Below are 25,635 nucleotides of genomic sequence, written 5' to 3'. Positions count from 1 at the left end.
GAAGTGGCAAGAGAGAAGAGATAAGAGGGGCAGTCCAATGGTGTTGAGACTGGGGTGGCATGGAGATGCCTCCAAACAATGAACATGTAAAGAAAGTAAGTAGGAGAAGCAAGGCTTTTCTGGAGATGTGGTGTATTTAGAGCTCTTTCATACAGATTGGATTTTGTTGTTGCTGATTTTACTAGACTCTAATTTCTGGAATGGAACATTACTCAGAGGTTTGACTACAAGAGTCCCACGGTTTGATTCATGCAATGACATCTGTGAGTGCCCACCAGTCAAAGACGACCAGATACATTCTGTAGTCAAAGATAAAATTAGATTTTCTGGGCTCAGTACAGCAAAAAAGGATACATACCCAAGGAATCATAGAGGAATCATGGGGCACCCCAGTAGGAGTGAGCTGGGAGGAGTTTGCACTTGGAATTTATAACAAGGGCTTAAGAAAGCAGGGCCAGTTCACGAGTGGGCTGCTTTTCACCTTCTGAGGTTGTTATGGACTTTGCTGCCTATCAGAGTATGGATCATTCTTTTCCTGGCTCATGTTCATTACAGGCTTGGTTCATTCATCAAAATAAAATCGTTTTTCAGAGTACAAATGTAATATCATCAGCTTTTCTTTTCTAATTTGTTATGATAGTCCTGATAAATCACGTTTTAGGAGAAGGGTCTTCTCAAGGTGTCTAGGACATCACTGCAATTTATTTTGATCACTTTCTCTATGTAACTATCTATCATAGAAGATTTATGATAGGCTTTTAATACTTCCCCATTGGAGTCGCTTTGGTAAATTGTATTTTTCTAGAAATGTATTAATTTCATTAAGATTCTCTAATGCATTTACTTAGAGTTGAGCAAAGGAGCTTCTTAATGGTTTTTTAAAATTTCCTGTTTTGATGGTTTTTCCCTTTAACATTAATGTTATGTTTGTTTGCTTCTCTTTTTTACTAATTAGGTTTGCAGTTTGTCTGTTTTATTGATTTTTTTAAAGTATATTTTATTGAATATGCTATTATAGTTGTCCCATTCTTTTCTTCCCTTTATCCACCCTTGCCCTACACCCCTGTCCTACCAGCATTCTCTGCCACCTTAGCTCATGTCCATATAAGTTCTTTGGCTTCTCCCTTTCCTATACTATTCTTAACCTCTCCCTATCTATTTTGTACCTACCAATTATGCTTCTTATTCCCTGAACCATTTCTCCCTTTCTCCCTCCACCCCTCCCTGCTAATAACCTCCATGTGATCTCCATTTCTGTGATTCTGTTCCTGTTTTAGTTGTTTGCTTAGTTTGTTTTTGTTTTGTTTTTAGGTTGTTTTGATAGTTGTGATAGTTTGTTGTCATTTTACTGCTCATAGTTTTGATCTTCTTTTTCTTAGATAAGCCCCTCTAACATTTTAGTTTTCAGGCTGGCACTCAACCCACTGAGCCACACCAGCCAGGGTTATAATGTTTTATATAATAAGGGGGTGGTGATGAGAAAATTCTTTAACTTGACCTTATCTGGGAAGCACTTTATATGCCCTTCCACTCTAAATGATAGCTTTTCTGGATAATCTTGAATGTAGGTCCTTGCCTTTCATGACTTTGAATACGTCTTGCCAGCCCCTTCTTGTCTGCAAGGTTTCTTTTGAGAAATCAGCTGATAGTCTTACGGGAATTCCTTTGTAGGTAAGTCTCTCCTTTTCTCTTGCTGCTTTGAAGATTCTCTCCCTATCTTTAATCTTGGGTAATATAATTATGATGTGTCTTGGTGTGTTCTTCCTTGAGTCCAACTTCTTTGGGATTCTCTGGGCTTCCTGGGTCCCCTGGAAGTCTATTTCCTTTGCAGGATCAGGGACGTTTTCCTTCATTATTTGTTCAAGTAAATTTTCAATTTCTTGCTCTTCCTCTTCTCTTTCTGGCACCCATATGATTCAGATGTTGGAACATTTAAAGTTGTCCCAGAGGTTCCTAAGTCTCTTTTCATTTTTTTTTTTTTAATTCTTGTTTCTTCAATCTGTTCCATTGAATGTTTATCTCTTCCTTCTGCTCCCAATCATTGATTTGAGTCCCAGTTTCCTTTCCTTCACTGTTGGTTCCCTGTGTATTTTACTTTATTTCACTTTGCCATTGCCTTCACTTTTTCCTCTATTTTATGTCCATATTCAATCATTTCTGAGCATCCTGATTATCAGTGTTTTCAACTCTGCCTCTGATAGGTTGGTTATCTCCTCATCACTTAGTTCTTTTTCTGGAGTTTTTATCTTGTCTTTCATTTGGGCCATATTTCTTTGTCTCAGCATGCCTGTTATATTTTAAGGAGAGGAGCCTAAGTATTCACCAGGGTGGGGCAACCCACTTCACTGAGTTGTGGCACTGTATGTGGAGGAGGAGTCAAAGAGGGAAAAATGTCTCTTGGTCAAGTTTTGCCCCACTTTCAGTCACTTCTCCCCCTTCCAACAAGCAAATTGGGTCCTTCTGGTACTGATCTCCTGGTGGATTGGTTTGTGTATGTTCTAGGACCTTGTGGGTCTCTCTAACAAACAACCCTGTGAAGCTAGGAGTTTCTCCTGCTGCCGCAACCCCCATAGATTTTTACAACCAAAGGTTTTGAGGTTTTAGTTTCCTGTGCTGAAATCCTGGGTTGTGCAGTCTGTCTTGCTCCCCAGTTGTTCCTCCTGGCTTATCTGCCATGAATGTGGGGCCTCGTGGTCTGCCAGCCACTGCCTCACCCACCTGGTCCATCACCATGCCAAGTGTCCTCTCTGCCCACCCCTTTCTGACCCTCCTACCAGTCTGGATGAATGTTTCTTCTTTAACTCCTTGGTTGTCAGACTTCCATAAGTTCAGTTTTCTGGCAATTCTGAGGGGTTTTTTGTTTGTTTTTAAATTGGTTGTTGTCCTTGTTTTGGTTGTGTGAGGAGACAAAGTGTATCTACCTATACCTTCATCTTGGCCAGAAGTCCTGATTTTTTTTTTAAAGAACCAGTTTTTCTTAATTTATTTCTGCTTTCATCCTTATTAATTTCTTCAGTCTGCTTTTTCTGGCTTATTTTTTGTTCTTCTTCTGTGTAAACTTGGTTACTCAATTCATTTCTTTAAATTTTTACTGATATAGTTATATAAATATATTTTTCCAAGAAATTCTAGTTTTATTTAGTATTTCTTCCTTGACTGAAGCATTTAACAGTGGGTTTTTAAATTTCCAAGTAGGAAATTTGATAATTAATTTATAACATTTTGATCAGATTGCAGTTCTTTAGAATTTCTTGACTTTTTTTGTGGCCTAAGATGTGCCCACTCTTTGTGAATGTTCCATGTAGAGTGGAAAGTTATGTTTTTCATTATTGACGTTGAGTTAGACATTTGTAAGATCTATTTGTTATGTTGCATAAATCTTCCACGCTCTTACTGATTTCCCCATAGTATGATGTGTTTGGAATTGAACAAGTTGTGTTAAGAGTTTTCTACTGTCAGGATAATTTTCTTTTCTCCTCACATTTCTTCTAGTTTTTGCTTTATGGAAGTTGTTAAAGTAGCATTTGGTACTTAAATAGTAATAACAATTATATATTTATAAAGACTTTAGCCTTATAAAGTATCCTTTGCTCTTTTTTAAATGCTTTTGGGGTCCTTTGGCCAGAACAATAGAGCCAGGAAGCCAGAGCTGGCACCCCAGGGACAGAGCAGTCGCCATGGCCAAGTGACTGGCTCAGTTCATTGTGATGGGAGCACAGGTGGTGGGCAAGGTCTTCACCCGGCCTCTGCGGCAGGAGTTTGCAGCCACCTGGACACAAGTCTGCAGCCTCCTGTAACCTCTCTGGCCTCAGCCTCCACGAGGCACAACAGATTCTCAGCATCTCCAAACTGAACTCCAAGAAATCCAGAAGCTTCCCCTGCCTCTGCAACCCAGGGACTGCACAACCCTCACTGTCTCCCCTTCTCTGCAAAACTATGAACACCTATTTAAAGTGAATGGTAAAGCCGTAGGCGATTCTTAATACCTGCAGTGAAAGGTGGTCAGAGCAAAGAAGGCCTTGAGGAGGAGCTCAGAACCCTGGCCCAGGAGGACAGAGAGATAAAGCAGAGGCCCTCAAACATGACCACTTGTTATAGCTCGGTATTCAATGTCTTTTCCACAACTTAAAATACTTTTGGGTCTTAGTTATTCCTTGTCAGATATCAAGATTAAGACCTCTACCTTCTGAGGGAGGGGGTAATGGGGAAAAGAAGGGAAAGGGCCAAATCAAGGAACATGTATAAAGAGCCCATGGAGACAGACAAAGTGGGGAAGGATTGAGGGTGGGAAGTGGGGATGGGTGGAGGAGGAGTAAGGGGTGGGGGGGAAAGGGAGACAAATGTATCTCAACAATAAAAAAAATGTTTTTTTAAAGTCACAAAACAGAAAAAAAAAAGACCTCCACCTTCTTTTAATTTGCATATGCCTGATAGATTTTTGTCCATCCTTTTATTTTTACCCATTTGAATCTTTTTGTTTTGTCTTATATACAAAATATTGTTAATTTAATTTGTTGTTCAATTAGAAAATCTTTTTGATTACATTTATTAACATAATTAATATATTTGAACTCAAGTTTTATATTGTTTTAGTATGTATATTTAAATATTTGTGCCTTTTTAAAAATATTTTATTTATTTATTTTTTAGAGAGGGGAACAGAGAGAGAAAGAGAAGGAGAGAAATATCAATGTGTGGTTGGCTCTCTGTGGTTGCCCTACTAGGGACCTGTCCTGCAACCCAAGCATGTGCCCTGACTGGGAATTGAACCGGCAACCCTCTGGTTTGCAGGTTGGTGCTCAATATACTGAACCACGCCAGCCAGGACTGTGTCTTAAATATAGTCTTTATATGGTTTACTTTATCTGCTCTCTCTTTGGGAGAGTATAAATTTTGCAATTTTGAAAAGTGTGCATTATTGTTCTAATGTTTACCTTTATATTATTATCTTTATGCAATACTATTAACCCCCTCTTTTTTTACTATTGTCTATTGGTTTTCTATTATGAGCAATACTGAAATTATTTAATAATCTCATTTTCCCCATCCCCTTTCTCTCTTCCAGTGTTTGATTTCAGGTACTTTTTTTTTAACTTCCAATTAATACCCATAAGGCAAGTAGTATGTTTATTTTATTCTCAGTATGTATATATTTCCTCAAGACCCCTTATTTTTTATAGTTGAACTATATTTACACTGTTAGGTAATCTAGCCATTACATACTATTCTACCTTTAGTCTTAGTTCCACAGGTGAATGAATATATGTTTAATGTTCATCACCAATCCTTATGTCTATAATTCCTTCAATCATTTTGGTTGTATAAGCCCATTCTATAGTAGATTCCTCAAAAATGGCTGAAGGGAACTATGCTTTCTGAGTTCTTACATGTTTGTAAGTTTGTTTGGAGCCTTTGGAACTTAAAGGTAATTTTGACTGAATGTAAAATTTGGGCTCATATTGTCTTTCCTTGACTATCTCAGCTATATTATTTCATTGTTTTTAGGCATTAAGAATTGCATCAAAAATCTAATGGCAGTATTATTTTCTTTCTTTCTTTATAAGTGACTTGATCTTTTTGCCTGGATGTCCAGGGTTGTTTTTCTTTTTTCTTTTTGTTTTTTTAGTTTTGGCCATTCTAGGTTGATTTTTCTATGTTCATGATGTATCCACTCAATATTTAGTTTCTTACAAATTTTCTTGAGTTATAGTTTTAGTATTTGTCTATTCCATTGTATTGGATTTCTACTTTGGGGCTTCCTATTGTGCATATGTTGAATCATTTTTGCTTGTCTTCAATATCTATCACTTTCTCCTGAATCCTTCTTATCTTTTTATTTATTTTAAAGATTTTCTTCCTTTGCAATTTTTCTCTTAAACCATTATCTATGGTAATTTTTTAGTCTTGGGTTCCTTCTAGTTTAGTCTTTAAGCTTCAAAAATATTTTTTCTATTTTTAATTTGCACTTTGTTTTGTCCCTTTCTTTTCAAAACTTTCTTTTGTTATGTCATGTATTTTCTGAGTTTTTCTAACTTTGATTTATGCTTTTATCATTTCATTATTTCCTTTAGCTTGTTTTAAAATATAGTTACAAGTGTTATCTTCTTTTGAGCATGTATTTCTGGCACACCTTTGTTGCTTATGAAAGCATTATTCTGTTCCACATTCTCTTCTTTCCTTATAGTAATTTTTCATAAGAGTCAAACTTAGTTCTTTTCTGTGGTTCATTTTCAAAAGTGATTGAGTTGTCTCTTAAGAGGAAAAGATAGGCCAGGATAGTTTTTATCACTTCACAACACTAAAGCTTGCTTTTCTGTTGTCTTTGTCATAAATTTGGTCTCACTCTGAGAGAGATATGGCTGCCTCTCCCCTCCACCACTTTTATCTAGTCCTTCTCTTTCTTTTGCTCCTATCACCCCTGTTCTGATCAATTTAGATTCTATTGCCAGTGTTTTTTCTCAGCACAGACTTTCCCTGACAGAGAGTCTAAAGAAAGCATCTGAGCCTAAGGGTCAGTCTTGCAGAGAAGTGACAATTGGGGCCAAGATGGTGGAGAACTGGACAACACAGGCATGAAGCTAGAAGGAGCCCTACAGTACACCTAGAAAAATAGGAGAAAAGACCCACATCCCATGTCTGGGGAGAGGAAAAATGGGGAGGCCAGGGGCCCAGGGCAAATAGGACAGAATATCCCTGCATGTTTTGGGTGACTGAGGTCATTTCGTGAGCCCAGTCCCTACCTCCTTCTCCCTCAAAACACAGTTCTCCCTCTTTCCCTCCAGAAACCCACTCTATACCTCTTTAGATATACTTCTTCTCAAAGAAGAGAAGTTGGGTGAAGGGGCACTTTTGAACACAGAACATGCCACAAATGTACCGGTAAATGCCCTTAAAGACAGTGGTGTACGTTTTACTTATTTAAATGTATATTAAAATCATACTGTGTCCCAAGCACTGCCTAGGTGCCACAGATTCAACCTTTGATAAGATAATTGTCTAGAAGAAGATAAAATACTTTTGTAGTTTTAGAAACAATTCTTTTTCAAAAAATGCAAATAAAAGCATATCTATTTAGTGAACAACTAATATATGACAGGCATATATATACATCATCTCTTTTAATAATCCTCAACAGTCCTGAAAACCAGATAATATTATTCATATTTTGTCACTCATAATGGGTTCAGAGAGGTTAATTAACCAATCCTAGACCATAGTAGGTAGCAGAGCCTGAATTTCAAAGCCAGATCTGTCTGATTCTAGAATCTGTCCTTCTGCCATTTCATCAATTTGCTTCCCCACTGGTCAACATAAAATAATATTGGATAATAACTACACGAACTTTACCTCATTAGCATCCTTAGTTAACTATCTGGACTAACTGAGCTAAAACCAGTAAATTACAAAATACCCTAAAAATGGGGTTAGGGAGATGGTGGGTATTTTTGAAAGTTGTTTTGCCAAAGCCGACATTAAATGACCAGCCTGAGGTTATTGTTCCATTGCTTTCCCTCTCCCTGACCTTGCACTGAAAATGGCTAAAAGCCTTCCTCCCCTTCATTATGCAGGAGCAGCCACCATGGAGAGCTGTGTTCTAATGCTTATTCTTTGCTGCTATAATAGGCTTGAAAAGAATAAAATAAAACTATACCTACACATGAAAAGCCCACAGTTGCGCGGAAAGAGTCTGACTGGTTTCTTACTATCAGATTTTTTCACAACCTTGCTGCTTTTGTTATCTTACTGCCACTTAGTAAAGATTGACAGTGAAAATAACTCCCCAAAATAAAAAATATTGAAGATTGATGCCATGGGGAGAAAATTGCCCCAATTCCATATAAGCAGAGGAAGATTAACACCAGGTACAGGTACCAAGTTGAAAAGTCCAACAGGCTGCTGTTAGAAACCTAAAAATGCTTTCAAAATAAGAAGTCATATTCTGGGGCTGTTCTAAAACAATTTAATGATGGTGAGAAATAGCTCCAAGAGCCTAGGCACTGAGGGGCTGGGTGCCCATGAGAAGGGAGTTATTAATAATACTAATATTTTAAAATATTAGAGGCTTGCTAGGTGATGCAGTCTGGAAGCCCTGACACTTGTTCAGAATACTGAACCCCCCAAAGCCATTCATCTGACCACTCACTCTAGGCTCTGATGATATATAATATGACTTAAACTGTTCTGTATTTCTTCCAAATGTGCATTACTCAACAGGGCTTTATTTTCTGATTCTTTTGTTTCCTCCAGGCATCTACACACTATTCCAATGCCCTTCATTTATGTGCTTTTACCCGCACAGTCCCACTTCTCCTGGGGCAAGAGGACTTTGTAGGGGGCCACTTTGAGTGGCATTGGTGACTGTAGTCTCGCACAAGCTGGGCCTGGGAGAGGCTCCAGAAGCCTTGGCCGGAACACTGAAAACACGGTTGACAGGCAGGACTCGATAACAGCTCCGAGGGCCCCCGGGGGAAATCAGGCCTGAAAGTAAATGACACTCCTTGAAGCACGCTTTGTTTCTCCCTCAAGCTCTGTTAATCTTATACCAGATAACAAGTTTAAGGCTGGGAAGGAAACTTACAAAATTCCTGGACCTTGACCCAAATCCCACTTGGAGCCATTATGTTTACTCATCTCAGACCCAAGCAATTCGATGTGTTCCTGCCATTGTCTTCTTTAAACATCACCTACTCCCTGTAAACTTAAGATACTGATGCAATTAGATTACCTCTACATTCTTGCTACCTATCCCCCTCTGGTAACTCTCTCAATAAAAGCCATTGAGCAGAGGGACTCCAGACATTCTCCTTGAGAGAGAATCACCTCCTTCTCTCCTTGAAAGGCAAAGTGTCTGGAACAACTCGTTTTTCCAACTGCAGCGAATCTAGGGACTTTGTGGGCCAAGTCCCCCATAGGACTTGGTTAAGGAAACTGCATCTATCTAACAACTGTCCAAGGTGAAGCAAAATGGTTTCAGATTACTGGAATGCTTGGCAAAAAAAAAATGCACATGATGGAACAATCTTATGGTAACAGATTAGACCCCTCCTGCGTGTAACACTCCATACTACCTGCATATATAATACAGGTATTATATAGCTATTTACCTGCATCTTTACTTTTCACACTTTATAATAACAAAAGCTATTAGCTATTGTGCATGTAATATGTATCAGGCTTTTTTTAAGCATTTACATCTTGTTATATTGACTAATATAGTTCTAATACATATGTTTAAAGACAATAGGACACTCCTGGAAAGAATGAATTACCATTTATTGAATAAATCACCTGTTAATGTACATTCATTATGTTTCAAACATTTCCCCCCCTAAAAAGTTTACAGTGTATTACCAGTAAAAATATCCTAGTAGTGGAGTTTCTAGTGTGAAAGGCATGTATACTTTGAATTTTAACTATATCTTTTTACCCTGTTCACTGAGGTGGGGACAGAGGGTCTTGTCCCATCCAGCAGCTCCTGTGACCTTCTGTAGACATGACTTCCAGAGCTCCACCACATTATGCAAAAGTGCAGTGAGCAGACACACAGACAGGAGAAAATGTGGTACCTTCCAGCCTAGTAACGCCTAAGGCTACGCCAGCCAGGACCCTGCACAGAAGGACCTCATTCTCAGACCTGCATCTCCTCATACACAGCCCAAATTCACTGCAGAATATGGACCTCAAGACCAGGGGGGACCAAATAAGTCACAACTCAATTCAGTGGTGATGATGAATCCTAAAAAATAACCCTGTGAAGATAGATATATCGACCACAGATACTGCCATGAACAATTTGGTGTTGTCCAAAGCTTCCAAGATGTACCTTCTAGACAATGCATTGAGCGTTCTCCAGGACTCCATGAAACAAAAGCTTTAACAATGTTGACATGTCAGACACTCTACCTAGTGCAGAAACAGTTATCTGATTCTGAAGGACATGCAGCAGGCATGAGGATCTGGATAGTAGTTCATTCTAGCCAGAGACTGGAAAACAAGGTGGCAAGAGCAGCTGAGGAGCCCTTCAATGATGGCTCCTACGAGAAGCCCCAAATTACACAAGACCACAGAGAAAAAGAACTCCCCATCCCAGGAGGGACTACTCAGCAGCTATGTATTCCCCAAGAAGGCTGAGGGGACCACAGAAGCACTACTGTGGTAGAAGTTTGGCTTCCCCAGACAGAATCCTAACATCTACCTCCTGATCCAAAAGATGAAGATGCTTAATGCACTCACCTCCAACATGCCTCAAGCTGCTTGACAAGGTGGACCTACTTCCCATGGAGTTAAGCAGAACTAAGAAGATGTGAGCCTGATGGAGACGAAGCCTAAATCCCAGGCACCCCATGCCCTATAGACTAGTCATGGCCGTTGAATTCTAACACATTGTGGACTAGACTTGTTGGGTGATGTTCCTGTTATCTTTTACTATATTTAAAACTAAAAACTTAGTAGTTCAAAAGAGCAACAGCCATTATGCTCATGAATCTGCCATTTAGACAGGGCTTGACAGGTGCAGTTCATCTCTTCTTAGTGGGATATCAGCAACTAGACCAGGGCAGAGTATCCGCTTTGAAGATGGCTCGTGAAATAGACTGACAAGAAGGCACCAGCTGTCAGCTGGGAGCTCAGCCAGGGTTGGCATCCTGGGGCTTCAGTCCCTTTCCGTGTGGGCTTTTCTACAGGTCTTGTTAAGCTTCCTCACGTGGCATCTGGGTCTCAGAGTGGAGTGAGTGTTCTGAGAAGCTAAAGCTTTCCTATTACCTTGGCTCAGGAGTTCCAGAACATGACTGCACAGCATTCCTTAGGACAAAACAACCACTAGGCCTGGACTTAAGGGGAGGAGAATTGGCAGCTGCCTCACAATGGGAGGAGTATGAGCGTTCACTGCCATCTCCAACCTACCAGTGGTGGGACCTGCATCTGGCTGTGTAGTCTTCTAGAAGAAGCCTCAGGTGTGTTTAAGCTCTGTGTCATCATGCGTCATCAGCAGAAAGCTATGCTCACTCAGGAGGGAACACTGGGTGATGATATCAGTGCAGACAGACTTTGAAACCCACGTTCACCAATTTATCATTTGAGCTGTATCTATTCACTGTCCCATACCCTTACAAATCCTCATAAACATTATTTTCATGTACATACTTTTTAAGGGCTTAATGCCCAAGAGGTCAGAGAATCACTCTAATCTAAACTGAATACATTATAGCAGAAACTTGGAACAATTAGTGGACTCATGCAAGGAGTTCACAAAATTCTTGTGGGATTTTACAAATTTAATAACCTAATGGTTTAATATTTTCACTAGCATAGAATGTAGCTATAATTAAAAACAATCTGGGAATTATCTTTATCCATCCAGTAAGGACTTCAGTTCCACTGGTTACATGACATCAACTTCCTCTCTACTCACAGCAGTCACTGTTCATTTGCACAGCATCTGAGATTAGGATGTCTCATGTGCCGTGTAAGGCATTAATTTTAACAAAATTATTTTTGGAAATTATGTATGGATTATTTCTATGGAACTTGCAAACCCAAGTTAATAAAATTTAGATATGCACAGGGATTTCATGAAGCACTCTCTCTAGTTCATCTTCCTTATTCACACGCACATACCCTAAAAGCATAATTATATATTTCTCTTTAATGAAAAAAAGTCCCACTGAAATGAGATAGAGGAGACCGCATTCAGGTCCTTTGTAGGTGGACAAACGAAAGAGCTGGAGCAGCTATGACATCTCCAACCGGTTTCCCATTTGGGCCCTTGTCTGCACTGAGTTCCTCCAACAGAGACACACACGGGCCCTGCCATGGAAGCAGCTTTGGCCTCTGAGACATGCCCAAAGAGCATTCTAAGTCTTAAAAAAAAAAACTGACTTGATTTCTAGAGGATAAAGCATGGACCTACAATTGCAGAATTGTTAATTTATAAAAATCACATCTACCCTTGTCTAGAGAAATCAGTAGGTTTTAGAAATGAGAAAAGAATCCCTTTGCAACCTGGAGAACACTACAAAATTTCTGAAACTCTTGCTTGGCTCTTTTCCTTAATGCCATTACTACCTCCTGCCCCCTAGTTCACCCCATCAGGAAATGTCTTCAGGTCACCTTCTGCTTTCTTAGCTGTCTCTGTATCTCTATAGGTGGCCCCAAGCAACAGTAGAACAGAATACTACTATTTTTTTTCTGAATCTAATATGTTCCAGGAAATCAGTTATTGGGCATCATTTTCCCCTTTTTAAATAGTTTAATTTGATTGTTTGATTTCTTTTCTTTGTGTCATAAAGACAAAAGAAGAAACACAGATATATGAGGGGGGAACCCCCAAAAACTGAAATTATCTTCTGCAGGGTAGGACCCTTGTAATACAGGCCTACCCCACTAGGTGAGTGTTCTAGGAACACATCTGTATCAGTGTACCAACTGGCATTGTTGTGAGAGGCTGCATTTGGCTTACTGAAATTTTTTTTGAAGACTCTGTCAACACATTTGCCCATTTCACAATGGGTGATTTACAAGCGCACCTGCCCACACTGCGCTGAGTGTTCAGCAGTTTTTGACCCAAAACGGCATGACTCTTGTACCCCACCCTCCCTATTCACCTGATCTCACCCCAAGCAACTACTTTTTGTTTCTACAGATGATAAAAGTCTTCAAAGGGAAATGTTTTGCCAATGTGGATGAGGTGAAACAAAAAATGGCAGAAGCACTAAAAGGCATCAAAATCAATGAGTTCAAAACTGTTCTGAGCAGTGGAAAAATGTCTCAATGCATATATCAAATGAAAAGTCAAGGTGACTGAAATTTAAACATGTAAGAATAAATACACAATTTTTTATAGATAAATTCCATTTTTGGGGGGTCCCCCCTCATATTCTGAAGTTAAATAAAAGTACAATAAAGTCACCATAAGTGGCATAATGATTTCTTCTGTTTGTAAGTTTTAAAACATTGTTTCTGAAGTTGATTGTGCATGTGCTAATTCTTCTAACCCCACTTCAGTTCACTTTGACTGTTTCTACAGAAACTTTCCTCAGGCCAGTTTTCCTTGTGTGCCTCTTGGGGTGTGCAGGTGACAAAGGAAACTGCATTCAGGACCCCCTTCCCACCTCAACTGTAGACCCCTGACTTACAGCCCCCTAACCTGGTCCCAGGCTGCGCAGGCTCCTCACAGGAGGCCCTGGCCGCTGTGCATCTGGCCCTTTGTTAGGGTGACAGCGACGTAATTGCATGTTTCTTTTCTCATTGAAGTACAATTGTTGGCATTCTGCAGGAGCTGTTTGCTGTATAATGTACCATCTGGTCCTCTGTGATAAGGAAATAATCGATTATTTTGAAGACTCTTAACTCATCACGTCTGCAGCATTGAATGAAGAAAGAGGGACCTAAATTTGCATGATAGCCCTACTTTCACTAAAATGAAGTAAGTGGTGGCAGCTTCAGGAAGCCAAAGTTCCTTTGTAATTAATTTACTTTTTCACAAACACTAATGAAGTGATTACTATATACCAGGCACTGTTCTAAGGGCTTTACAAGCATTAGCTCATTTATTCTCAGCACAGTCCCATCTATACTGCAGAGGAGCGGGGAAGGAGGGTCTTAGGAAAGTTCTGATTGTTGATCAGGGTGCTGGTTACCTGAGCATGTTCAGTTTGTGAAAATGTGTCAACTGAACCCTTGTAGTGTATATGCTTATGTATGTTATTCTTCAAAAGAATTAAAACAAAAAATCCCGTGTATTAGATGCTATTATTTTTACCCTTTTACAGAAGGGAAGACTGAGACTTGGAGCCTGCTTTTGGTCACATAGCTCAAAAATTGGAATTGGAAGCCAGACAGTCCCCAGCTGGACTCCAAGCTCTTACTGTCCCTCTGTGTATGGTGTGAGGAAGGCAGGAATGCAGGCAGCATGGGGAGCTCTCCGCAGGGCAGGAGAGCACTCAGTGGTACAGATGTGATAGATTACCATGAGACAGGTAATAAATTGGTCAGAAGAGGCCCCAGGGAGAGCAGCAGATGTCAGGTAACTGGGACTTCTACACTGGAGCCTTTGACTCACCAGATCCTTCCCTCTCCTTTGTCCATGTTGACTTTTGGTAAAATGAGACTAAAGACAATTAGATCAAGTTGACCTAGAGAGTACTGAGGCAGATACCCACACTCACAACTCTATCCATTTCCATCCAGCTCAGAAAAAGCCCCACGACTCACCCAAGGAGGGAAAAATACTAATAAAGAGAACTTCCAAGGCATATCCTGGGATTACTAAGAGCTGAGAGCAGCTTCTTCTACCCTCTCTGGCTTATCTTCAGATATGGATTATTCTCTATATAACCATTTCATCTTCATCAACAATAACAGCAATGGCATTGAGGTCATGCTATGTGCCAGAAATTTGACTTGTGTTTAAAAAAAAAAAAAAGAAAGAAAAAAGACTGAAAGCAGAGTATCTCCTTCACCATGCACTTAGGAGCACTTAGGAGCTAAAGCCCAAACCAACAGCAGTTACAGCACTGCAAAAGAAGTTCTTTTTTCTAAAAATGTAATCTTTATTGTATTTTTCCCATTACCATTTAGTCCTCTTATACACCCCTCCCCCCCCAGCAATCACCACTCTGTTTATGTCCATGAGTCCTTTTTGCTCAGTCCCTCCACCCCTTAGTCTCCTTCCCGCCACCCCCAGCTATCATCCTGCTCTCCAACTATGAGTCTGTTCCCGTTTTCCTTGTTGGTTCAGCTTGTTCATTAGACTCCACAAGGAGTGAAATCGCAAAGTAAGTTCTTATCAAGAGAGTCCATCTGAGCAGAGATGGGCCTGTTAGACAAAGAAGGCTCCGAAGCCACAATACACTGGACGCCCATGCAGGAGCTTACTCTCTTCTGCTGACTCTGAGATGAAGATTCAAGTGCAAATAGTCCATTTGGGAAGTGGTCCCAGGATGTGAGGAAATGAGACTGAGAAGGAAAGGGGGTCAACACAGGTAGAATGAAGGTGCCCCCTGTGGGCACCTGGAGCTTGTCCCACTGGGGGCTCTGGGGGACTGCACAAAACACCGGAGTTGTCCATCATCCTGTCACAGGTGGGCACAGGTAACCAGATTCTTGGGGATTGCAGACAAAAAAAATTGAACCGAACACGCAGAGTTTATAGCAGAAAGTGAGAAGAAGCAGATTTATTAAGCCACACAGAACGTGGGAGCAGGCCAACTCTGAGCAGAGCAGAGCAGAGCAGAGCTGAGCCTAACAGCAGCAGCAGCAGCAGCCCTGAAACTCAGGGGCTAGAGGGCTTTTATTCCTTAGGGTGGGTCTCCCATGATTTCCTTGACTGGTCACTGGGAAGGGGGTCCCACAATGCTACTTTATTATAATGCTATTATAATAAATGAAGCAGGGGTCAGGTAGCATCTTCTGCACAGGTGCATTCCTGATTCACTAGGATTCAATGCTTTTCCAGATGCAGAAACTACCAGTCTTAGAACAGGATCTCTGCCCTTTATCCATGTTCTTTATCTTAGCCCTGGGGCACCTCTGGAGTTTCCTCCTTCCCGACTATCTCCCGCCTCAATCCCACTGAGGACTAACGACCACACTATGAACAGCCCTGCCATAGACCAAAAGCGTGCTCTAGCAGGCAGAGAGCCACATGCTTGCAGAAGAAAACTCATGGAGCAAAGCAACAGCGAGTGCTGATGGGCCGTGTGTGGACAGCCACTGACATTCTCAGCTGCATCTTTAAACCCTAAAGGCCATCTGGACGTTACAGCCGTCTGAGTCTTGTTTAATGATCTAGACATCGTGTTTTGACTCCCTCTTATACTTCCTGTTCTGGGTGGGTCCAACCCTTCAGGTAAAGCGAGGCCTGAAAGCCAGGCCGGCAGCTGACAGGGGGGCTCTGAACCCTGCCTCAGAGCTATATTCTCTAAGTATAAATTCAGCTGGAAAAAGTAAAGTCAGCTTTCCCTCGAGCATGCTGACTCAAGATAGATAACCCTTTAATACATGACATATTCCTGCCCATTCTAAGTCTGTCCCTGAAGTACATCCCTCTCAAACCCTCCCAATGGCTGGCAGCCACTGTTCACTTCATTTGCATGTTATTTTCCTCCTCACCATTCTACTGACATTGTTGGGGCTTAGGGCAGTGGCCAGAAAATATCCCACAATGACATAGTGATTATTTCAAATTAAAATCACTTGAGAAGCAGCAGGAGTGGGAGTCGCTTGCTCACTGTCCTCTGTCTCTTTAACTGCAGGAAGTAAATCTCCATGCGAAAGGTGCCCCCCTGCCACAGAAGGGCTGACAAGCAATCCAGTTAATGAAGACTCAGACTTCTTGCCAGAGAGAATCCAGAGCTGAGAAGCCTATGTAAACAAACCCTTGTTAATTTTACTAATTTACTGCCCTCAGCCTACCTTCTACTTAAATCCTTATGAACTATGTGCCCCCAAAACCTATGCTCCTTTGTCTTGTCAAATCCCCACATATGTATGTTTCTTTATGACAACAATATGTAAATAAATGGCCTTCTCCCCTTCTCTCCTGGAGAATTACTCTTTTAATTCTCCCCTGTAAACATAACAAAACATGTTATTATTCTCCCAATATTCTGCCTTATGCCAGTTTTATTAGTAGCCCAACCACAAGAACTCAAGAAGCATGGAAGGGGAATTCCTTCTCCCCTGCACCATAAAGGCAGCTCTCTACAGAGAGGGCATATGTAACAGGGTCCAGAAATCTAAGAGTGGGGCATGAATCAGGGGGCTACAACCAAGATCTGCCTCAGAGAAAAAAATTCTGGTTAACCTGCAAATTCAAAGAACCAGAACACCCCTCACTACTGAGATTCAGGTTGTTCCTCAACTGGAGAGGAGACATTCAGGCTGGCACACACATGCCATGGCGTACTGACAGCGCAGCCGAGAAGCGTCTCAGATGCGAGTGCACAACGTGAAAGGATCCAGGCTCACCACAGTCTGTGTGGTCCATTTATATTGCATTCTTGAAAAGACAAAACTATGGGGACAGGAAACAGATCAATGGTTCTCAGAGGTTAGAGAAGGAGGGAACCGGTGACCACACACCAGGGCCAGCTTCGGGAAGAGTGGCCTGAGGGCTGCGTGCTCGGAAAGGCCCCAGGCTTCCTTGAATGCTCTATTGTTACTGTCTTGAAACTTTTCACCATTTTATCTTTGAATGGGTGTTTTGTGAGTGAAGTCTGGTGGATCAGTGGGGTATGCCTGTGAGCAGAAAAGATACATACAATATTCTTGTAATGGGGCACAGACAGGGCCTCCAAAGGGTATTTGTAACGGGGTCCAGAAATTGGGGTGTCCAAGAAAAATATATTCTCCCCATCACAAAACAGGCCGCCATGGGGGATGGAAGACCTGGAGCAGGGCCACTGAGAGTTACTTTGTGTATCAGTAACAGGCCATCTTCTCACTTGAAGTGGAGCAGGGCCGGTGAGAGTCATTTTGCATGTCGGTAACAGGATAACTTCATTCCTCCTGTGCAAAGAGGGTTATTTTACATCTCAACAAGGCTAACCAGGAAGGTCTGAAAAACTTTTAATACAGAAAGTAACTGAGAGAGGAAGGAGGAGGGACAGGGCCCGAGGGAGAGACAAAGGGACACAGACTCTGGGGAACAATGTGAAGACCACACGAGAAGAGGGGAGAAAGGACTCTTGCTAGTGGGCCATGAGACGGTGCCACATGGTTATGGATTAAGAGCTGGAGATCGCGGCAATGCAACGGATGGTGCTGAGACCCGCGAGAGGCCTGCCTAGCCGAGCCCCAGACTTCCGTTCTTTTTCTCCTGAAGGATGGTGCCCCTGGCTGGCCTGACTGGGCAAAGGGGGGAAGGCAGGACTGTGTGTATTGGTGGGTGTTTTAAATGGTGGGAGCTTTAAAGGGATTTTGAGATTTAAGAGTGACATTTAGCCATAAATCAAACCTGTATAACTTTTGAATAAATAGGTCCTTTCCTTTTCACCAAACTGCCATTGAGAACTATAATTCCAAGGGCAGCAGGCAAAGGACCTACAACCAAGGGACCCGGGGGAAAGGGGGGAGTCGTTGTTTCAGTAGTAGCATCTGGACACACCGCCCCCTCACGGGTCCATTGTTGGGTAACATTCTTACCCACCACCAGCCCTTGCTGCCCTATACACTAGAATGTTCACGATGTCTTGTGAGCACAAACCCTAGGGTCCACGATGTCATGGGAGAACAGCGAGACTCAAAGAGAGTATAAGGAAAGTATGCAAAAGAACCGACCGGCTCCACAAGGTCTTGGTAGAAAGTGTGTGCCTCAGGAAGTGGAATAAAAACAACTGAGTTAGCTTCATGCAGCCTTCCATCATTCTAGTGAGAATGGAGGACATATATATCCACAAGCTATGAAATACAAACAGGATAACTTCCGTGATTCACCTACCGTTAAATGCTCTTATAGTTACCTTTAAAACTAGCATTACACAGTATAAAAAGGAACAATAACATTTATGGCCAGTAATGCAAATTTTTAATTTTTCTTTACTTAGAACATTGAATAGCAAATACAAAAACACCATGACAAGTCAAAACAAAAAGCAGAAGAAATAGGAAAGTTTATAAAGTACTATCTTTACTGGCCCTTTCTTCCTGCATTTTCATGGGGCCCCCAAAATTGTGGAGCTGGCCCTGATTGCAAAGCAGCACTGGGGAGTTTGGGGATGTGATGGACTCATTTTATATCTTGACTGTGCCTACAGTCATGAAAATGGGTGAGTTTTACTGTATATAAAGTATACCTTAACTTTTTTTAATCTTCACTGAGAACATTTTTTTTCATTGCTTTTAGAGAGAGATAAAGAGAGAAACATTGATGTGGGAGAGAAACACCAATTGGTTGCCTCTCATAGGCTCTCCAACTGTGGATTGAACGTGCAACCTAGGTATGTGCCCTGACTGGGAATTGAACCTGTAACCTTACAGTGTATGGGACAATGTTCCAACCAACTGAGCCACACTGGCCAGGGCTACCTTAAATTTTGTTTAATGGGAAATTTTTTTTAATAGTAAGATCTGATTGTACAGCCTTTTATGGCTTTTAGAGTTAAATCCAGTGAGCCTGCTTTTGAATTTGAAATCCTTAGAAAATGTTGCCCCGTATAACAAAATAATGGCAAAGTGATGGGTTCTGAATGGCTGAACACCCCTTAAGCTTTCGGAGAATCATGCTAACCGAAATCTGCCTCCTCAGGATCCCTGCCCAGCTTTGCTTGATTGTCCTCAGGCAGAGCTGGCTGGTGAAGACCATCTTCTCCCAAGAGCACAGCACCCTTTGGACAGAGGGACACAGGGGAGGCTCATTGCAGTGGAGACGGTCTGCTCACAGCTTGATGCCTGGAAGCTTTATGGGACATTCCTCCTGCAGGGGAGGCCAGTGTTCTTTCAAAACTATGTGGGGGGACCCTCAAGGGCCTTCCTGTCCTCTCAAGACCTCCTTATTTAGTCTCAACTCTGGTCCCCCAAGTCTCCTGTTAGACACATTTGAACCTGAAGAGCAAGACTCAGTCTGCTCATTGCCTTTCAGGATGGGGCAGAGGCTCTGAAGGGTGGAGTAACCTGCCTTTGTCTCATGCTGTCCTCAAGCCCAGAGGCCCATTTCTTCCCAGGTATCTTTAAAGGCTCTCAACCAGCTGGCGAATCTCCCCAATATGATGTGTTCTTGGCAACATTTGTCCGAAGAGGGGATGAATACCTCAGTCACAGTGGCTCTCAATAGTTAAGTCTTTATCTCATTCCCTCCCTTCTATGCTGGAGGATCCTGGGCTCAAACTTTGGCAAGTTTGGGAAGTTACTTGCCAAACATCATATGCTTGCCGCAGAGCGAGCCCCGAATTTGAATCAAGGCCTGAGTGACACGCCCAGCCCCAATGCACACACATCCCCACCCCGGCAGTCGTCAAGGCCGCAGCGCATCATCAGTGTGTCCACTGGTCCATTCTTTTTTTTTTTTTTTTTTCTCTGCAAGTTTCACCCAACTGATAAGAGACTCAGAAAGTCTGGAAGAAAATCTCAGCTCTATGAAGAGGAAAAGGCACTTACCTTAGAAAGCCTTCAAGGGTGAGCAATGACCACCCTGGGAGGACCGGACTGGCATCATCTGATTGGCTACTTGGCTCCCTCAGATCCAAGTGCATCTTATGTGAGCTCAGAGGAAACCCAGGCATGCATGGGGTCTCTGGTGGCTTCCTGGGAGAGGGGGACCCCAGCAGGATGGGCTGCACTAATGGGAGGGAAGGGGTAGGGAAGAAGCAGAAGACTACTCACAAATCCCAGGTGGGTTACATGCTACACTCTTCTTTCCTTTTAATGAGCCTTGCCTTTCTCTATCCTGACCCTGCCCAGTTTCCACCAACTGTGTGGGTATGTTTCTATCAGTGGAGGCCATGGTTGAGAACTCAGTCTCCTGTGTTTTAGGAAGATGTTTTTGCCCAAGATATTCATGAGCAACTGAGCAATGGAAAGATAAAAAAGCAAAATGAAAAAGCCAAATTAAATGCCAGCTTGGAGAGGAAGAGTCGATTCTCCCCCTTCCCTCCATGCCTCTATCAGTGTCCTACCACAGAGGCAGCTTCCAAAGCCAGGCATCCTGAGGTCAGTGGAGCTCCTCAGCCATGGAGGAAAGGTCACCCAGGGAGGTGGCCAGTCTGCCATATGGGTGTGGAGCACTCACCTGGTGTGGGCACTGGGTGCCCAGAGAAAAGTTGGGCAGGGTAGTTGAGTGGGGCCTAGAATGTCCAACAGATAATAACAAATAGGCTAGAAAGCCAAGCTCGGGCCAGGTAATGAATGTCAGGATGCTTCCTAAAAATGAGTGTTCTCTATCCAGCTCCAATCACCTTTGTGAATGATCATAAGACCTATGTTCAGAATCTTGGTTGTCCTCCCCCTAGGACAACAGGCTGGAGCCAGGGTCTGGGTTGGAATGCAGCACCCCAGCCTCTCATGCTCTACCCCACTTCTTATCAAAGTGGAGCGCCCCACCTCCACACTGCCCTTTGACTGACCTCACACCTCCTACTTGCTCTGAAGTAAGTGGAAAAGTCAGGAGACCCAACTTTGAGCCTTGCTGCCCTTTGGCACCTAATTGAGAAGCATGCCTCCCAGATGTGTAAGTATGCTGTAAAGGCGGCCCCTTCTCCCCACTCCTTTTGTGTATGTGTGTATGTGTGTGTGTGTGTGTGTGTGTTCATCTGCTAATTAGACTGAAATCACCAAGGACAGATTAGTTAAACTCTCTCTTTAGTATTTCATCAAATCATTTCCTTTTCACCCCTGTGGGTTGAGAGTCCAGCATAGAGGAGATAGAAGAAAAACAAAAGTTTTACCTGTTTCACCCTTACCCCCACCATCATTTCTTAAGTGATTACATTATTGGTAGAGAATGAGCACCTCCCATTTCACTGTATTTGTGATATTGAATTCCTATGGAGCAAACTGGCCTTTCTGAAAGGCCATTTGGGGTCATGTTTCAGAAGCTTTGGAAAGGTGCAAATCCTTTGGCTCAGCAAGTTTTTAAAGAATTTATTGTAAGAAAATAATTATTAGACTATATGAGTTATATGAGAAATGTAACTATAGGAATGTCAGCTATTGTAGAAAAAAATGGACATACCATTTGAAACCTACATCTGTAAACAGATGCAGAAGAAAAAAGACTTTAAAGTATAAACACAAATATGTTAGCAGTATTAGCACAGGATGAAGAAATTTTAATTTTCCTCTTCTCATTTGTCAGTATTTCCTAAATTTTATATAGTGACTGATGTTATTTGGTTTATTATCTACAGATTTCCTTTTTAATCTGTAATTCCTAGGGTGTGAATTTTCCTGCTGTTGAATCTGATGATTTATTCCCAGCAGTTTATATCCTAACCACCTGATTTCCATCCTCTCTGCACACTCCGTCCACAAATATATGTTGACTACTTACCACTGGAGTTAGAATATCTTCTGGGGCAGCTGGCAAGGGCAAGAAACTGAATATTAATTTTATTTAATTTGTTAAATTTAAAAATTGATGCTATAATCAGTTATGAGAAGTCTTTGCCTAACTTTGGCACTTTTTCAACTATAAATTTTATGAAATCTAAACACAGATTAAACATTTCTGATGAAAATCAAGCACCTAAATCAAACTTTGCAGTTAGACTTATTGTGGTGATCACTTTTAAGGTGTATAGATGTTGAATCACTATGTTGTACACCTGAAACTAATATAAATATGATATGACAATTATAATACATTTTTAAAAATAATAAAAACAAATTCAAATATGCAGTCAATGTAAAATACACACTTATCTCAAACACATTGCAGAAACAAAGAATTTAAAATATCTCAGTATTAAGTTTATTGTTTTTCATTTTTTGCTTTCTTTTTGTTTTAATTTATTGTTGTTCAGTTACAGTTGCCCTGCCTTTTTCCCCATTGCTCACTCCTACCCTGTCCCCCTGACTCCCACAGTCAATCCCCCGCATTGTCCGTGCCCATGAGTCCTCTGTTCGTGTCCCTTTGCTTTCCCCTTCCCCTTCTTTCCCCCATTATCCCCTTCTCCCTTCCCCTCTGGTCACTGTCAGATTGTTCTCCACTTTCAAGTCTCTGGTTCTATTTTGCTCTTTTGTTTGTTTTGTTGATTCGGTTCCACTTATAGGTGAGATCATATGGTATTTGTCTTTTACCCCCTGGCCTATTTCACTTAGCATAATGCTCTCCAGTTCCATCCATGCTGTGGCGAAGGGTAGGAGCTCCTTCTTTCTTTCTGCTGTGTAGTATTCCACTGGGTACGTGTGCCACAGTTTTTTGATTCACTCATTTACTGATGGGCGCTTAGGCTGCTTCCAGCACTTGGCTATTGTAAACAATGCTGCTGTGAACAGTGGGGTGCACAGGTTCTTTTGAATTAGTGATTCAGGATTCTTAGGGTATAGTCCAGCAGTGGAATTGCTGGGTCAAAAGACAGTTCCATCTTTAGTTTTTTGAGGTAGTTCCACACTGTTTTCCATAGTGGCTGCACCAGTCTGCATTCCCACCAACAGTGTACTAGGGTTCACTTTTCTCTACAACCTCACCAGCACTTGCTGTTTGTTGATTTATTAATCATGACCTCAGTATTAAATTTTATATTGACTACATGTTGAAATGATATTTTGCATATATTGAATGGAATAAAATTTATTATTAAAATTAATTTCACTTGTTTTTTTAAGTGACTAATAAAAAATGTAGTCACATATGTGACTCATTACATTTCCCTTGGGCAATGCTGGTCTTGAGAACTGTGGGAAGATCAAGTATTACAGCATCAAGAGACAGACACTTAAATTTGCCAAGAGTAAATCTCATGTCATGTGTTTTATCACAATAAAAATGTCAGGCACTTATTTTTTTAAATCTGCTAATAATCCATTCTTTTGTTATTGACATTTTTATAGAACAAAACTTGTAACGAAAGGGTGAGTCACAAGGTTTTGGAAAAGGTACCAGGGATCAGTTCTGCTTCTCGCATTTGTATCTCCTCTGGCAAGTTTTTTAACCACTCTGTTCAATTTCTTCATCTGTAAAATAGAGATCAAAGAATGTCCCTCACAGGAACATAAGTGAGGATTGAATAGGTAAAGTGCTGATATACAGGTAACAGTTAGTTATTATTTCAGTTACCTTGGCATGCTCTAAAAATACGTTCCTAATTGTATTTTTACTATTTCCATATTGATTTTTATTCTCATGTGAAATTCTCCGCTTAATATGTGTTTGGATTAATAAGCACTCTCAAGAGCTCTTTCTATTCTCTTGAATTCATCCTTTAAGCCCTCACAACAGAATTTCCCATAATTGCTAATTGGCTTTAATTTAATATGCCTACATAGACACACATTCTAAAAAATAGCTTTGTGTTTGATTTTTGTTTCTCTTGGTACACTTACGTGCCTTTGTTGTGGACTGCGAGTTAATACGTCACAGGAGCACCAGAAGCCTGAGCTGCAATTAGGTGAAAACTTGGGTAGGGTCTTTAGCAATGCATCATCTGTATATTGCATTCTGAGTTTAAAAAATATGGAATGCTTCACAAATTTGTGTGTCATCCTTGTGCAGCGGCCATGCTAATTTCTGTAACATTCCAATTTTAGTATATGTGCTGCCAGATTTTATGTGTGCCATTAATTTTTTTTGAAAGTAAGTTTTTATAAGGACAACTACCCTCTAGAGGGCTATGAGTCAGAAAATAAGAACACCTGAGTCATCATCCAATTTGATAAACTCTGGAAGTTAAAAATGTGTGGTGAGGGAAGAAGGTGAACTTGTCCCATCAGTCAGAAACATCTGGGTCACACTTAGCATGCACGTGCCAGATCCATGTGCCAGACCCACGTGCCCCTTTCCTGGACTCTGAAGACCTGAAATCCAAATGGGGCTCAGCAGAGCCTCCACCAAGTACCATCCCTGCATTCCAGACCAGTTTGAGGCCACTGGTCTTCAATTTTTTTTTAATTGTAAACTTATTATACAATTTTGAATAACTGTGTCTCCCCCACACAAATATTATCAAGTTGACATCTAAATATTTTCATCATAACTTTAAATGTTAAAAAACAAAAACAAAAACAAAAAAACACCCTGAGGTAATTTCTGGCATATTGGACTAAATGGATATTTGAATAAAAATGTTAACTCCCTTTATAACCAATAACCTTCATTCATCCAGAGCACACTTGCCTTTTCTGCTTCCCCCTCCCAAACTGTCCATTGATTAAAACACCACTTGCCACCCTAAAAATAAGAGCACTGGCTGGTATGGCTCAGTGGACTCAGCACCGGCCGGTGAACCAAAGGGTCGGCGGTTCAATTCCCAGTCAGGGCACATGCCTGGGCTGCAGGCCAGGTCCCTGGTAGGAGATGTGCAAGAGGCAACCACACATTGATGTTTCTCTCCTTCTCTTCCTCCCTTCCCCTTCTCTGAAAATAAATAAGTAAAATACTTTAAAAAGAAAAAAGAGCTCACCTAGCTCCACCAAGATACCTCACAGAAAATAACTAAACACCTGCATAAACATTTGTTTATCTTTTCTTTATCAGCCACCAAACTTTGTGTTTCTAACTGATTCACTGATCTTGGCTTACACTCAGTAAACAACCCCAAAATGTATTGTACAATGGATAATGGACTCTCACTGATGCTAGCCCAAAACTATTACGTAAATGAAACCCCAACACAAGACCTGGCGTTGGTATGCAGTGCCCATTCAACTTATTGCCCACTTTTCTGTTTAGGTGTCCAACTTTTTCTTATCAATGTATTGAAGTTCTTTATGTATTCTGAATATTAGTCCTTTGACAGACATAAATATTACACATATCTTTTCCTACTTTGTGGCTTGCCTTTTTACCCTTTGTATATAGTCTTTTGGTGAACAGATATTCTGGATTTCAATGTAGTCCAATCTTTCAATGTATAACCTGTTTAAGAAAGTTTTTCTAATCCCAAGGTTATAAAGATATTCTCCTATATTTTTTCCTAAAAATTGTATTGCTTTACCTTTCACACTTACCTCTTCCATCCACCTAAAACTGATTTTTGTGTA

The 25,635-nt window shown here is 41.2% G+C and overlaps 1 non-coding gene and 1 pseudogene across 1 annotated transcript; one reads left to right on the top strand and one right to left on the bottom strand.

The window, feature by feature from the left end:
- Positions 1–3,677: 3,677 nt before the first annotated feature.
- LOC129070964 (mitochondrial import inner membrane translocase subunit TIM16-like) overlaps positions 3,678–25,635 on the top strand; it is a 30,153-nt pseudogene continuing 8,195 nt past the window's right edge.
- LOC129071024 (U6 spliceosomal RNA) lies at positions 24,104–24,211 on the bottom strand. The gene has a single exon (XR_008529185.1). It is a non-coding gene; the product is annotated as a U6 spliceosomal RNA (small nuclear RNA).

Source organism: Pteronotus mesoamericanus, unplaced genomic scaffold (assembly GCF_021234165.1).
Source record: "Pteronotus mesoamericanus isolate MK-2021 breed Mesoamerican mustached bat unplaced genomic scaffold, CSHL_Meso_final contig_25, whole genome shotgun sequence".
NCBI lineage: Eukaryota > Metazoa > Chordata > Mammalia > Chiroptera > Mormoopidae > Pteronotus > Pteronotus mesoamericanus.
This window is presented reverse-complemented; position numbering and strand designations above follow the sequence as displayed.